Below are 12,842 nucleotides of genomic sequence, written 5' to 3' on the forward strand. Positions count from 1 at the left end.
CTTCCCACTTGCTGCTTGGATGAGGAGGACTTCACTTAGTTTCTCCTAACATCTATAGTGTGGGAGCTGCTCTTCTCGCAATCACCCTCATCTACAACTATTCATTCCTCGTTACCTCATCCCTATCCTTTTCATATCTTTCCCAGTCCCCTGTCCCAGTCAAATTTTCATTCCAAGCCTTCACACCAGGCCCTCACAATCACCTGGCCTCCATATATTCTCTCACCTTCACATGCTTCATTCTCCTCCTTATTCCTAAAGTGAGGCAAAATTTTTCAGACTTTTTTGCTGAACAATGATGATTTGGATCAAGCAAAACTTTTGTGAATCTGTGTCAAATTTGCTCAGTTGTTTCACTTGGCAAAAAAAAGAGAACAAAAACATTCCAAAAATGCTGATTTTTTTTAAATGAAACATTTTGACATTTTGATTCAAAATGATTTTCATTTTTTGTTTGACTTCAATTTTATGAATGTTTTTAAAGGTTAAAAAAAAAACCTTGAAATAAAAGTTTTGTTGGACCCTAACTGAATTTGTTTTACTCTTTTTTGGGTTTGCTGAAATAAAAGAAAATATTTTGTTTTGAGTCAGCCCAAATTTTTTTTCCTGATTTTATGGTTTAGCCACTGAACTGAAAAATTGGGTTATCTGCATAGCTCTATCCTGTCCCCCTCATTCTCACTTCTATGCCCCACCTTTCTCTTCATCCTCTATCCTGCTGTGCATCTGTGCGTGTTTAAGTTGGGATAATAATACTAGCTCACCTCACAGTAGTGTTGTGAAGATCAATTCATTCATCTTTGTAAAGCACTAAGATACTACAATGAGAACACTATGGAAAAGCCCATGAGGAAATGTATAATTCTGTATTCAGTTCAGAGTTTGGATGCAAAGCGGGAAATAATACCACTCCAACCAACTGCCAGCTTATAGTTCCATGGCACTTCCTTCATACAAACTAATCTGAAAATGGCCTTCTACGAGGGCACTATCATGCTGGAGGTCCCAAATCATGGCTTCTAAGCTCCTGTTTCTACAATTCTTACTTTGATGTAAGGGCAACAATATGAAATGCAAGGGAGGGCAGCATTGGACACATTACCTGTTCTCCTTAGAGATGGGTGAAGGGGGCAGGCAGGGCATTGTGGATCCCTGCATTATACCCTAGTAGGAACACTGAGTTTCTTGAGGGTGCAAAATTATAATTGAGAGCAGAATTTGGCCAAAAGAATCTATTATTCTTAGTTATATATGCATTGTGTGTATGTACCCCGGTAATTTGGAGGTCAGGGTCACAGCCCAGAAAACCACTAATGCTTAAAATGCCTTTTAACAGTGAATGTTTGCCTCTGAAGAAATGCCCCTATATTTGCAGGCAGCATGGGTAGAGTTTTGAAACTATTCTTGCCTCCCAGTTATCCTTTCTATTGCATGATTGAATACTGATAACTAGAGATAGGCAGGCACTGAACCACCTAGACCTCGTGGGTGTGACTAATATACTTGCCTGGTATTGAAAATTGAAGTACCTAAAGAAATTTATTTTAAATTTGTTTTCTTCAGGGAAACTTAGGTATTGTTTTATCCACACTGCTACATCACAAGGAGAAAAAAAAACTCAGGACAGGATGAAAGCAAGAAGATGAGAAGTCAACATTATTCCTGTTATCTGCATTATTCCTGTAATCTGCTAGAACTGCATAAACATCTACCAAAACCTCCCCCTTTTTTTGTATATTCACAAGAATTTTGAAGTGAATGCACATTAGCCATACTGCTTTACATTTGTGTTCACTTTCTATAGACATTTGAGTTAGTGTCATGACTGTTCACAGAAAGAGAATGTTAAAGCCACATGTGTATGTATTTGTAGTAACCAAATTTTAGATTCACACAGGCGAGTATTCGCCTCAGTAGCTGTTGCACACTCAGCAAGTTGGAACATTGTGACTCATCTAATCAGTCACAACTAACAATCAAAGCTCAAGTAGTGATTGGGGAATATTTACAGAGAACGGTTCCTCATCAATCCGTACAAAAATATTTGCAAAAAAAACTAGTTGAAATCTTTTGTATAACAAATAAACTGAAGGAAATCGCAAGCTGCTCCTGGATATCCCAACACCAAAAAAAAAAAAAAAAAAAAAAAGGCTAAACTCACTGACTAAACTATTCATTGTGAATTATTCCCTCAGCTCTAATGTCTGCATTGCATGGAAGTATTGTGCCAGCTCTGCTATACACTGTAATTTTACTCTTCTAGGAATAATGTGGGAAGATACTGCTGAGCATGTTTAAACAGTGTGCAAAGGACATTATACATATTTAACGTGTCACCTGCCTTTTTTGTTTGTGTTGACAGTCTAGGGCTACCACCTTTCAAAGATAAAATATCAGCCACAAACAGTGAAATAACGCAATGTTGTTTATTTTCCTCTTTTCAATCAATATTTAGCACAAGAAATATACTAGGCTAAATAAAGCCCTTGCATGCATACTCATTGCTCCCACTGAAGTCAGCAGGAGCCCTGTGCAACATCAGTAGTCAGTATCTGACCAGTTTGCTTTTGTCCTACAAAGGAACTATTGTACCAGCCATTAGTTTCAACTGCTGGTTGTGCTGGTAATGCACTGGCTGGTTGTCACTGTTACCTAATAAAAATGTCCTATAAGGGCATTTTATCCTGTCTCCTCCCAATGCAGGATTCTTCCTTAAAAATTTAAAATGGATTGGACTAAACACTAATAAAAGTATTTGAAGAAAGGCTCCTGCAAGGGGGCTGTCTCATAACCTAATAGATCTTACTGTCATGAAACTTTGAGCAGGGGGTTGGACTAGATGATCTCCTGAGGTCCCTTCCAACCCTGATATTTTATGATTCTAGGATTTTCCTGCTATCCCATATAGATTTTCTCCTTTTCGTGATGAAATATAGTATCTCCTCTCCCATGTATTCTTTCTTCTAAACTGTTAATGGACCAGATTACGTTACAAGCTATACCACAACCAAGCAGCCACTTAAGCTACGTCTTCCCTACCCGCCATATCAGCAGGTAGCAATCGATTGCTCGGGGATCGCTATATCGCGTCTCATCTAGACGCGATATATCGATCCCCGAACGCGCTTATATTGATTCCGGAACTCCACCAACCCGAACGGAATTGCGGAGTCGACATGGGGAGGCACGGACATTGATCCTGCACCGGGAGGACTGTGAGTAATTCAATCTTAGATACTTTGAATTCAGCTATATTATTCACGTAGCTGAAGTTGCATATCTGAGATCGATTTTCCCCCGTAGTGTAGACCAGCCCTTAGAGGGATCATACCTCCTGAGGAATAAGCCCTCTCTCTCACCTTGTTTGCATCCATAGGGAGAATGCAAGCTTGTCCTCTCCAGCAACCTGGCCACTTTAGTTGGTAAATGTGGAGTAAGGAGTTTGCAGTTTGAATGGAGATGAAATAGTCCAGAGAGGAAGGGGGTTACAATAGTTTAGGAGGCAGAGAACAAATGCACAGATAAGGGGTTTGGTGAGTAGGACAGAAAGGAAGGGACAGGTTTTATAGATATGCAGTAGTGACATGATTTGTAAAGACTTGGATGTGAGAAGTAAAGGAGAAAGGAAAAGTAGCTGGGAATGGTTCTGAAATCCCCTGGCACTATGATAGAGAGAGAATTTACTACTAGGATAGAGAAGTGAGGAATCAAGAGGGAAGATGTGAAGATTCAATTTTTGCTAGGTAAAGTTTATGGGTAGATATCCAGGAAGAGGCCTGGGGCAGACAGTTGGAGGTGTGAGACTGGACAAAAGGGACTTTCCATGGATAAAGAGGTCAATTAGGGAGCGACCAGCTTCACAATGGTTATTTAATTTATGAGATGGATTATGGATAAGGCTCATGGGGGAGGAGCAAGGGGCCAACCCTAGAACTTGTGGAACGCTGAGTGAAAGCAGGAAAGGAGGTTGACATATTGAAGAAATATTTGGAAAGCCAATTGGAAAAACAAGTTGAGCACATAGTTATGAAAACTCAGGGTGGAGAAAAAGCGAGTTAAGGAAATTAGAGTGACTGATAATGATGAGCACTTACCTGCTCACACCCCTTAACAAAAAGATAGCATGCTGCACTTTCCAATAAATGTTGATAGCTCAAGCACAAAGCATTAGGAACACGTTACATTAACTGAAACAGGACCACAATGTGGGGAGATAACTAAATGCATTCATTGGGCTGCTAGACTGTGTAGGATATCTGCTATAAATAGACAGGAAAAGATCTGTTAATAATAAATAATTAGTACATTTCCATGCCATGTCCCAATTTTTTTAAATGATGGCAATTCCTAAGAAGGTATGGTACCAAACACTTGTTGGTTTTGCCAATTCTTTAAATATCACTTAACCTCAAAGAAATGTCAGAATGTAGTGCAGAAATGCTTATTTTCACTAGTTGCTTAAATGAACTGGTAATGAAAAATCTAAAGTGCCAGTTATATTTGCCAGTTAATCTTCACAATTGCCTGCCCTGCAGGTATTAGTATTCCCAATGTACATATAGGGAAACTGAGGCATAGTGAGGTTTATTTTTATGCAGTTTTCCCAAGGCTTTAAATGAAGACATTGCCAGGGCAGAGATCAGAAAATAAGGGTACTTGGCTCCCAGTCCTTTGATCAGAGCACTAGACCACACATCCGTCCATCTCTCCCTCGTCCAACAGCTCTCTCTCCCTAGTCATTAGCTTTCCTTTACTCTTGTATCCATGAAAGTTGTTTGATTTGCCCTTTTAAATATTTTATTTTTTGTTTCTTCATCATCTTTTTCATTCCCTTCTTTATTGTCTTTTCTTGCTATCTCTTTTTGCTTCATTTTCTCTGTTTCTTTATTTCTTAAACTCTCTCTGTTTTTACTTCTGATTCTCCAGGCTTGCTCTGTCTGTCCATTTTGCTCAACAAGTAAAATCACTGCTCTCCCTCTTCTTGCTTACCCACTGTCTAGCCAGCTGGTATGACAAATTACTAATTAATGCACTTTTTGTACAATTTACTAATGTCCATTTTATTGCAGCAGCATCATAACAATTCATTGGGGGAAATAATAACCCCTCAGTTCCTCTTGTCTTTCAGCAAATTTGAGATTTATAAGCAGGGATAGAATAAAGGGCCTGATCTAAAGCCCACTGAGTTCAATGAGACTGTTTCCATCAATTTCAATGGGCTTTGGATCAAGTCCAGATAGCTGAAGCTTGATGCTCTTCTGTTTAATATTCTCTTATCTTTGCTCTTTGGGTGTCCATCACCATGGTATCTGAGCACCTTCTTGGAATATATGAAACGACTGTAACTAGCATATGTCAGGTATGAGTCATTCTCTCTCACTTCCTCTCCTTTTTGTAGCTTAGCATAAATGCTATAATCACATTCCTTAATAAGGGCTCAATGGTGCCTTTAAAGCACTGTCCCATATTGGGGATAGTGTGGAGCATCACGATTCCCAGCTGGAAGTCTGAGAAGCAGTGCACTGCAAAGAAGCACAATGTCTCTTAAGAGCTTCTAGGAGTGAAAGGGGAGCACATTTGCTGCTACACATCCCTTAACTGTGAGCTCCACTTCACGCATGGGCAGATGCTGTTCACTGGGGTGGGAGCTAAGACAGCTATCCTGAGAGCAAGGTCTGTGGCTGCGGGCAACCCATGCCTGAGGTGTGTAAAGCAGGAGTGGCTTCTTGCTGCCTTCCACCCCTAAATTCTTGGGAAAGGGGTCATACTGGAACATGGCTCTTCCCCTGGCAGTATAAGAAATGGCTGTGTGCGCCAGTTATAATATTGAGAATGACATCCTTGCCCACGCTTCTTAACAGCCTCTCCGGTATAACCATCAGGGCTTTTGAAGTTACAGGGTAGAACTAACATCATCCTGGGTAGCATCAGAAGAGACTGCTGTCAGGAGGACCACCAATATTATTACTAGCTGCAATAAAAAAGCACTTCTTAAAATGTTTTTTCTACCTAATTGTCAAAACTGAATAATATTATCAGCTTTTTTATCCTTTGAGTATTTTTCTAATAAGAAAGCACAGAGATGCACTGCAAATAAAAACGGAAGATTTGAGGATGCAAAGCAATCATGCAAAATGACTTTCATATCAGTTTGATAAGCAGCTGAGATTTAATAACTACATCTCTCCTATGGTGCTGGATGAAAGTTTAATACTTTATGCTTTTGCTTCTTTCTTCTGCACGATGCTTATTCAGAATCATAACTTTTGCTTTTATAGTCACAGAAATGTGAGGTGCAGTGGATTAATCAAATCCTTAGGAGGCTCCAGCCTAGTCCAGACTAAAGTGACTTATAATCAAAACCTAGGAGAAGACTGTCAGTGGTCATAAGGGAAATGAGTAGAGATCCAGAAGTGCAAGTAGTATTTATTGAAGACAATGCACATATCTTGCTGGAGCCAAGTGGAACGATGGAAGAAGACCAGTCTCTTAATGTGACATTCTAAGAGATGCTGGGTATCATGTGCTTAGCACCTCTCAGGATTTGGCCCACTGATTTTAGCTAGGGTTAGGACCAAAGATATGAGAAAGAAGCCTCCAGAAGATATCACCGTGTTCATGTAAAAATCAATCGTGGGCAAATTATTGTAATAATGACAAAGAACCCACTACTCATTCTCTTCTTAATTTGCAAATGAGCTTTTGGAAAGCCTTTTGAGCACAATAGTTTGGCCACACTGTGACCAAACCAACAGCTGAATGGCAGCCATCGTGGCTCTGAGACCAGTTTTTGGCCAAGAAAACTGTATCATTCACCACTAAGCAGTGCCTGGTAAGTATTTCAGTATGAGCCTTGTGATGAAGTCAACACACCTGCCCAGGCTTGGTGGTGACCTCGAGACCAAGGAGACATCTGCATTTGGGAGGGGATTGGTTTAACCTTGGTTGAGAGGGAAGCCTTGGCTGAGAGTGTGCTGGCTGTCCTGCTCTTACAGTGCCCCCTACTGCTGGTTCACAAAGAAGCAGTTGTAATTATTATTGGAGTCAGCTGTGTGTATCTATCTCATCCCCCTGGACAGCAAGGTGGCTATTGAAACAGAAAGAAAATATTGAGACTGAATGAGGGTTAAAATGGATTTAAAATCAAGAAGCAGACAATAGTATACAGGCAGATGCTAGAAAAGCTATGTATTCGTGGGTGGATGGATAGATCCGATATTCAGTGTATGTACTACAAAAACAGATAATAAAAAGAACACAAATGAAAGAACATCTGATCAGTCATCACATATAACTACAGCACTTTAATAGGAATTGCAACTCCAGATGTTGTCTTAAGAAAATGAATCAATTAGGCAAATGAGGAATCCCTTCATAAATCATAAGCATGAGAAGATAAAGTCCAGTAGCTCCAGCTTGGTGTTTAAATGTTTTGCTGATGCTCCTTATCGTTGTGTACCTATATGCTTTACTAGATGGCTCCTGATCATTTCAGTTGTTGTTTACCTTAGCGAATGCTGGTTGGATTTGAAAAAAGTGTTCTAAATGTTCAAAACCTTTTACTTTGAAAATAATAATACATCAGCATTTAGGAGTTGAACCCAGCAGAAACTGGTGTCACTATTCATAAAATAATTGAGTTTACACAAAAAGTGATTTCTATAATAGCCCCCTTTTTACAAGTATGTACATTTTATTTAAAATTACTGACTCAAAAGGCAAGGTAGAAAAAAAATCACCTCCAACAACTTCCTGTAATTGCGAATTATTGTGAGGGAAACAGAAGGAAAAGATTTTGAAATTATGAGCCATTATGAGAGAGAGAGAGAGAGAGAGAGAGAGAGAGAGAGAGAGAGGCAGTGGGGAAAAAAAAAAGACATCTCGGCTTCATGAAACACAGCTGACAAGCTCGACTAAATTACCCCCGGACCATTACAAAAATCACTTAATTGCCAACCATTTTGTTAGGTCAATTGACTCTAATTGAAAAAATAACAAAAAGCTTATTATGCTGCAAATGCGGCCGTGGAAAATGAGTCTTCTGTTAGGAGGAAACAATAATTCTAAATTTCAGCTGCTGCTAACACTACAAAGTTCAGTGTTTTCTTCTGATAGAATCTACTGTGCAGGAGAAAGTGAATATGTTTCAATTGATTGATATTTCTTTTAATCCTGCATATCCTCTCTCTCTCTCTCTCTCTCTCTCTCTCACACACACACACACACACACACACACACACACACACACACACACACACACACACACCCCACTCCATTTTATTTCCCCTTTGTCTGTGTCTCTCTCACACATGCACACGCATGCACACAGACACACATACATCCCACTCCTTTTAATTTCCCCTTTGTAGTGCATTGTAGCTCCTTCACTTTATGTGGCAGGGATGATGCCATTTCAGTTCCTAGGGGGTTGTGGTTTGGTGTGCGAGGAGAGTGCTGTTACTACTGTTTTCTGTTCCTCCACAACTCAGTCTTCTGCAACCCAGATTTTCTGAACCAAGCCAGGTTCTACCATTGCAACAAACACAGCAGGAGTTAAGGAGATCTTTTTATTTTCCCCACACCCAATAATTTCTTTTTTTAATGCAGCTAAAGCAACACTGCTTACACATTTTCACGCACTAAATATCTCAGAAACTGTCCCCCTAGTTGTGCGTAGAAAAGCACCCTCTCTGACTGGCACTTAACACTGTAATTTTAAAGTTGTTCCGTTTATGTAGGTGAAGGTTTATTTATAATGATACAATTTTTAGGATGGTTTGCATGAGTTTGTACATTTCGAAACAGATAAACCGCCTGGAGCTTTGTTATTGTCCCAGTTACTGATATGAATAGTGGAGGTTTATAATGGGATTGATTCTGCTTTGTGAAAAGTAATTATTTGTCCATAAAACCAGAAGGCTGCAGAAATGAACTCGGATGGCAACAGCCTTTTGTTCAGCTCCCTCAAGATGGAGAAGCAGGGAAATTGAAGAAAGTTCTCAGTTGCCACAGTGCATGATTAAATAGTTCCACATAACCATATCTATACATTTAACTCTTGCATTGTGCTCTGAAAATTTCCTTTGCTGTTTTTATTCTTTCAAGAAACACTGTCTGACTGAGCCACACTTTATAAGGCTCAACTCAGAGACTCATGAGCCGACGACATTCAAACCGTGAACCAAAAACAATGGATACAATAGGATGCTGCATTACAGTATTTTAGAGAAAATAAAATAGAATTTGTGGGGAGAAGGGGTTGGTTGTAGGGTTGGGGTTTTTTTGTTTTTGTTTGTTTTTTGTACCATGCCTTTCATACCTGAAGTATCTTATAGTACTTTATAAAGCAAATGAGTTAAATATGGGTGGTGTGATGCTTATATAGGCAAACAGCGCAGCTATTATTTTCTCAGCATACATTACTTATTGTTTCTTTATAGAGATCTCAATATCACTTACACACAGGGAGTTATATAAAATATATCAGACTGTGAAGCACACACGTGTTGTTTCTTTTTGGGCATCCACAGCTGTATACAATCAATGGAACATTCCTTTGGAGTGCACTGTAGGTCAACAAGAACCTTGACACACGGCTGAATTTATGAGCACTCATGTTGTAGTAAATATGCATCATTTAAATTTCTACAGGTGTTTAAAGATTTGCCTCACAATTATTTTTAAAAGAATGTATGTATGAAGAACAGATTGTGTGTAATAAGGGTTTCCAGTTGGTTGTTAAAATTGAGACAACTCACCTAGCACATATCTGAAAATATTGTAAAATCTATAACAAAAGCACTTAATATTTAAACAATTTTTAACCACATGATATTTTTATGGGTGGGAGCCAGAGCTCCGTAAAATATCTCAAGTTTTGTTGGGTGTATGGGGCTTTCTAGAGTATTTTAAACACCATTGACAATCTATTTTACCCTAAAAGGCATAAGGCTGTATTTTTTAAAATGACAAAATCAGGAAAACACAAACATGGCAATTCAAAAACACTGTTTGTCACATGGAGAAATGACTTTACAAATACAGTTGTTTTCCCTCCCTTCTAGCCTGAAAGATACAAAATTAAATAGATAACATCTGAAGAAAAACCAATGTACATGTATTCAGGAAAGAAAATGAGGCCTCACATACCGGATAGAACTGATTCCTTTCAATAAGTGAGAAAGCCCTACAGAGAGAAATAAAAGTGAGGAATGGTGAATTCTGTAACACTTGCCAGACCAATGAGCTTCATCAATTAATCACAGCAAAATAATCACCACCTACATTAAAGAATAATACATGAAAAGGACAGGGCATAGCTTTAACTTATTCAGAAAGGGCTGACTCCCTAATCCCTCTGAGTCTTGACATGTTAACTGGGTAGCGACTAATTAGATGTCAAAAATTCATAAGCACTCTTTAATATTGCATATATCTGCAGCAGACATTTCAATATGAGAGTTGTACACACAGAAGTCACTATAGCATTAAAACACAGCGGGATGGGAGAAATAAAAGGAAAACAATAAAAACAATGGCCCTTAAAAACCCAAGAGAATGCCTCCTTTGGAAGTGTGTACTTTCTTATTCAGAAAAGGTATCACCTTAATAAGAATTATAGTCAAAGGGGTTTCACTGTTCCATGCCGTGTGGACGAAAAGAGGGAGAAAAGACTGACTTATCAAAGGCACTGGCAGGTAAATAGTAATTTACTATGCATGCACAATGAACATTACACAGTGCCTTGACACAGGGCGATAATGAAAGACATGCTATTGTGGCATCCATCGAGGGAATTTTTTCTTCATTCTTCTTTCCCCTGTCTCTCTTGAGCAAAGAAGCAGTGATGTCTCCTGGCAGCTGCCTCCTGTTTCAAGCCATTTCACATAATATAGGAAGAACCTGAAGTTTAGTGTATTAAGTAAGTGAGTTAGTTTGCTGGTTTGATGATATATACATTGTTTATATGTGAACTTATTTTTCATATGCAAGGGACAGTATTTTTATGAAACAAGCCTTTTTCTGTCTGAAAAATTATATGTATCTGATATATATAATACAAGGCAGTGAGATTAAAAACAATGCATCACATAATACACTATTTTATGACTTGCATCCTTTAATTGTAGCTCTCCGGAATAAAAAGAGAGAAGTGTGCTCTAGTTTATAATACAAAATTACCATTTTCTCTTTTGACTAACAATGTTTACTATATGGGGCTAGTGCTCTGTAGAGACTCCTCTATTTTCCCCTTTATGAAGCTGCAAAGTTAATCTTGTTTTTTGGAATTCTTCTAACAAGTTTTCATTCAGCCAGTTCTAGAATTTAACCACAATATTGGAGGCTAGTACTTTAATTCTTGTACTGCTAGTGATGTTTAAATGTGACAGTATTGCAATGTGGAAATGTTTTAATTATTTTAAAAGCATTAAGTCTCAGAATATGATGATATCTTTTAGGCAACCTCCTGCAGAGAAAAAATATTAGATTTACACTTCTCAGTAAAATAGCACCTGCAAAGACAATGGGGCTGTCACTATACAGTTGCAGAGTATGTAATAATGATGTTTGCATGTATCTGCTGATTAATAACTTCATATGCAGACATCCCTCACTGTGATGTCAACGCATGGTATGATGTATCACAAAAATAAGAATGAGATGTGATTTAATGATCCCAGACCATATTAGACCCAATGGTCAATCTTCATCTGGTTATACAGGGCCATTGATTTGAAATTCACTATATTAATTCTGCTCCTGAAAAGCCTTTTATGATCAATATTGAGAACGTAATTAACAGCAATCATTTGCCACTATTGCACCTCATATATTTCTTTTATCCAGTTCTATATGTTTTATCACATTTATGTTTTTCCCCCATTTTCCTGCATCTTGGGTGTCCAATAAGGATTTTGGGGGGCAAGCTTTATAGCTTTAGAAAACGCTCACTATCAAAATATTAAAGTGTAACAATCTGTTAGTAATTCCAATCAGATCCTGATTTTTTTTTTTCAATTTTTTAAAGTTTTACCTTGTCTTTTTTCCCCTCCTGGTGTGTTTAAGACTGCCTTACAGGAATTCCAATGTTAAAGTAATATTACTGCAGTCTACTTCACAATGGGATTTACTTTGCCGGCTAGATATAGCGCAAACTCGTTAGAAGTTTAGCATCTTTAGCAGGATGCCAGGGTGCAATCAGGATAATTTTTACAAGGGCTGGTTGACCATGTCAAATTTTCAAAGGGCCTCAAAAATGTACCCCTAATGTACAGCAATTTTTGTTCACAAGGATCCTTTTTTGCGCATTCAGTACCAGAATGTATGTACATAATTAGGTGTTTTTCACATGCAAAATGCCCAGTTTGTATACAAATACCACTGAACCTGTTAGTACTGCAGGTTTTACAGGCTCTTTACAAATTTGGCTTTACTGAGTTTGTAACTTTGATCACAAGCCTCATTCCCACATCACAGAACACTTCATAGATTATACTTAATACCCAGTATATATAAAAAGAAAGCTGTGCTGTTAGCAAAAAAAGCCCCATTGAAAGCCACGTGTACTCTAAAGACTAGGTGTGAAATATTGGCCACATTGATGTCAATGGGAAAACTTCCATGGACTTCAGTAGAGACAGGATTTCACCTGAGGTTGTATCCTCTTTATTCATGTTGATGAGCACATACTCACAAAAGTAGTCCTATTGACCTCAACAAGGACCATACGTACAAGCATGATCAACTCCAAGTGGGCATGTATATAACCTGAAATGCTTATGAATACTTCCATTGTCTTAATAAACAGATTTTCAAATAACTAGAGTCTACAGGATGGCACT

The sequence above is a fragment of the Gopherus evgoodei genome, chromosome 4, assembly GCF_007399415.2.
Source record: "Gopherus evgoodei ecotype Sinaloan lineage chromosome 4, rGopEvg1_v1.p, whole genome shotgun sequence".
NCBI classification, from domain to species: Eukaryota; Metazoa; Chordata; order Testudines; family Testudinidae; genus Gopherus; species Gopherus evgoodei.